The sequence below is a fragment of the Hipposideros armiger genome, unplaced genomic scaffold (genome assembly GCF_001890085.2).
Source record: "Hipposideros armiger isolate ML-2016 unplaced genomic scaffold, ASM189008v1 scaffold_1322, whole genome shotgun sequence".
Lineage (NCBI taxonomy): Eukaryota > Metazoa > Chordata > Mammalia > Chiroptera > Hipposideridae > Hipposideros > Hipposideros armiger.
Genome location: NW_017732672.1, coordinates 236,272 through 240,949, shown reverse-complemented (window position 1 = coordinate 240,949; position 4,678 = coordinate 236,272).

Here is a 4,678-nt window from a genome sequence, read left to right as displayed (position 1 = left end):
CCCCACACAGGTGATCAGGAAGACTGTGCCACTGGGCCCCAGAGGGCACCTACTACATAAAGCCTCCCGGGCAATACTGGGAGATGTAGCAGATCCACCTAATACATAGAAACAAACACAGACAGGCTGCCAAAATGAAGAAACAAAGAAATATGTCCCAAATGAAAGAACAGGAGAAAACTCCAGAAAAAGAGCTAAACAAAATGGAGGCAAGCAATCTAGCAGATACAGAGTTCAAAACACTGGCTATAAGGATACTCAGTGATCTCAGGGAGAACTTCAACAAAAAGACAGTAAGAATAAAAAAGGTAATAGAAACAATAAAAAGAACCAGTCAGAAATGAAGACTACAATAACTGAAATGGAGAATACAATAGAAGGAATCAACAGCAGATTAGATGAAGGAGAGGATCAAATCAGCAATTTGGAAGACAAGGTAGCAGAAAACAAGCAATCAGAACAAGAAAAAATTAAACATTTTAAAAATGAGGATAGTTTAAAAGACCTCTGGGACATCAAGCATAAAAACATTCACATCATAGGGGTACCAGAAGGAGAGAACAAGGGATTAAGAAACCATTTGAAGAGGGGCCGGCCGAGTGGCGCAATGGTTAAGAACTGGCTTGGAACGCCAGAGGGCCCTGGTTTGGATCCCACATGAGGGCCAGTGACACTGCCCTCTACAGCTAAGATGCTGAACAACAGTTCAACCTGGAGCTGGACTGCCATGAGTCGCCTGCATAGGCTGCAGCCCCTACTGCAGTGGGTTGCCATGGGCTTCCACGTGTAGCCAGCAGCCAGCGTGAGCAGCCAGCAGCCACCGTGAGCAGATGTCCAGAAGCCGGCGACTGATCTGCCTTACCCGGGAAGAGCGCAATGATGGTGCCAACTTGGGCCAGTGAAGCTACGTCCTCCACAACTAGACTGAAGAACAAAACAACAGCTACTTGTCTGTTCCCATCCCCCAATTCCCCAATAAAATATTTTTTAAAAATATGAATAATAAAATGGCAATAACTACATATCTATCAACAATTACTTTAAATGTAAATGGATTAAATGCTCCAAGCAAAAACACAGGGTGGCTGAATGGATAAGAAAACAAGACCCCTACATATACTGCCTACAAGAGACTCACTTCAGATCAAAAGACACACAGACTGAAAGTAAAGGGTTGGGGAAAAGATATTTCATGAAAATGGAAATGAAAAAAAAAGCTGGAGTAGCAATATTTATACCAGACAAAATAGATTTTAAAGAAAAGGTTATAACAAGAGACAAAGAAGGCCTCAGTAATCCCACTTCTGGGTATGCTACTTCAAGGGAACGTGTGCATCCATATGTTAATTGCAGCATTTTTTAAAATAGCCAAGATATGGAGGCAACTTAGGTATCCGCTGATGGATGAATGGAGAGGAGGTGGTGTGTGTGTGTGTGTGTGTATATATATATATATATATATATATATATATATATATATATATATATATATATATATATATATTGGGTTGTCGGAAAAGTCATGATGTATTTTTTGGTTTTTGTTACAAAAATGCATCACGACTTTTCCTACAACCCAATATATACACAATGGAATATTGCTGGGCAATGGAAGGGCACGAGTTCTTGCCATCTGCAGCGGCATGGATGGATCTGGAGGGTATTGTGCTGAGTGGAGTATGTCAGACAGAGAAAGACAGATGCAATGTGATTTCACTTATATGTGAAATCTAAAGAATAAACACACAAACAGAACAGGATCTCATAGATACAGAGAACATTTTGATGGTTGCCAGATGGGTGGGGGACTGTGGGTAGATGAAAAGGGGGTAGGATTAAGAAGTACAAACTGGTTATTACAAAGTAGTCATGGGGATGTAAAGTATAGCATAAGGAATATAGTCAGTAATATTGTAATAACTACATATAGTGTCAGATGGGTACTAGATTTATCAGGGTGATACATGGGAGGGGGTTGGGAGACAGGGTGAAAAAGGTGAAGGCATTAAGAAGTACAAATTGTTAATTACAAAATAGTCACAAGGATGTAAAGTAAAGCATAGGGAATAGTCAATAACATGGTAACAACTATGCATAGTGCCAGGTGAATACCAGACTACTCAGGTACTCACTTAAATTATGCAAGTGTCTAACCACTATGCTATACACCTTAAATTAATACAAAGTAATATTGAATGTCAACTCTAATTGAAAATTTTTAAAAAGGAGGAAAAGGTGAAGGGGAATAAGAGGTTCAAAGTTACAGGTATAAAACAAATAAGTCATGGGGATATAATGTACAGCACAGGGAATATAGTCAATAATATTGTGATAGCATAGTTTGGTGTCAGATGGTGGCTAAACATATCATGGTGATCACTTTTTGGGGTATGTAAATGTTGAATAACTATTGTGTACACCTGAAGCTAATATAGTATTGTATGTTAGGTATATTTTAATTAAAAAAATTTTAAATAACCAACAAGTTTTTGGGAAGGAACAACATCTACATCTATACAGCATTAAAGATGTCTCCCCAGCCTGTCTTGTATTGGGAAGTGGCTGAAAAGGCATCAGCAGCAGCAGCACACAATGGGGAAGCTAGATTGAGGGTGATGTTCTTAGGAAAAGATGAATAAATTTTAGAATTTCAGAGGTGGAAGTGATCTTAAAATTCAACTAGCCCAACTTCCTGCTCAATGAGAAATATCTTCTGCAGCAACTTTGCTTGATAACTATTTTGATGAATGTTTCACATGCATTTGGAAATAATGTGTATTCTGCAGTTGTTGAATGTTAAGTTTCATATATGTTCATTAGGCCAAGATGGCTAACTGTATTGCTCAACTCTTCTATTTTCTTTTTTGTTTGTTCAATGAATTATAATAGAGATGAGTTGAAATCTCAAAAATAAAAGTCTAAACATTAAAAAAAAACTGTGTGAATTACAGGATGCTTCTTCATTGGGCAAGAATCTCCTGTCCTGGCAATATGTTTTACATCCCTGGCCCTTGTCCACTAAACATATGTAGGACTGTGCTCCAACATTGTGACAACTCAAACTCCACACATGTCTAAATCTCCTCACGAGGAACACTGGCTGAGTTGAGAGCTCTGCTCCAGATAATACTGCAAATCAAAAGCTCCTTCTATAGTGCTACCTCTTCTGCTAAGCCTTCTTTAACTTTTTCCCAAGCTCATCAATCTGTCCTCTTTCTGTCCTCTTAGAATCCCAAGGATATTTGCCTTAGAAATTATCTTTTTTAATTTTGGTAATTGTTAGTATCTCTCTTGAAATTTTAAGGTCCTTGATGTTGGAAGCATTTTTATCTCTAACACCCAGCAGAGTTCAGGCACAAGTTCCACACTCAGTATATGTTAGCTGAAAGCATGCATGACTGGATTGATGAAATAATGAATGCAAACATCAAATCTACTGAGTCCACATGATCCAAGCAATGAACGAAATTTATAGTTTTAAATTTTGATTATTTATTACACACACATTCTATTATGTTGTATAGATGGGATTTACTAGAATTAGAACAAACTTAGATTGAAAAACAAATAATTATTTCAAAATCCTTTTTTAACATGATATTGGCATTAAAAGGTAAATAAATAGGTGTATTTCACATAAAAAATAAACTCAAAATGGATAATACTTAAACCATAAAAGTCCTAAAAGAAAACATAAACAATAAACTCTTTGATATTGCTCAAAGTAATATTTTTTCTGATATGTGGCCTCGGGCAAGGGAAACAAAAAATAAACAAATGGGAGTACATCAAACTAAAAAGTTTATGCACAGCAAAGGAAACCATTAACAATTACCGAGTGGGAGAAGATATTCACCAATGATACATCTGATAATGGGTTAATATCCAAAATATAGAAAGAACTCACACAACCTAACACCAAAAAATCTAACAATCCAATTTAAAAATGGGCAGAGGACCTGAATAGACATTTCTCCGAAGAGGACATACACATGGCCAATAGACATATGAAAAGATATTCAACGTCACTGATTATCAGACAAATGCAAACTAAAACCTCAATAAAGTATCACCTCGCACCTGCCAGAATGGCTATCTATCATCAATAAACCAAAAAAACAACATGTGCTGGCAAGGATGTGGAGAAAAGAGAACACTGTTGGTGGGATTGCAAATTGGTGCAGCCACTATGGAAAACAGTGTGGAGGTCCCTCAAAAAATTAAAAATAGAATTACCTTATGACCTAGCAATTCCACTTCTGGGTATTTATCCAAAGAAACCCAAAACACTAATTGGAAAAGATATATGCACCTCGATGTTCACTACTACTGCAGCACTACTTACAGTAGCCAAGATATGGAAGCAACCTAAGTGCCATCAATAGGCAATTGGATAAAGGAGTGGTACATATATACAACGGAATATTACTCAGCCATAAAAAAGAATGAAATCTTACCATTTGCGACAACATGGATAGACCTGGAAGATATTATGCTAGGTAAAATAAGTCAGACAAAGACAAATACCATATGACCTCACTTATATGTGGGAATCTAAAGAACAAAATAAACAATCAAAACAGAAACAGACTCATAGATGCAGAGAACAAGCTGATGGCTGCCAGATGGGAGGGGGGTTGGGGCGTGATTAAAAAGGGGGAAGGCATTAAGAAGTACA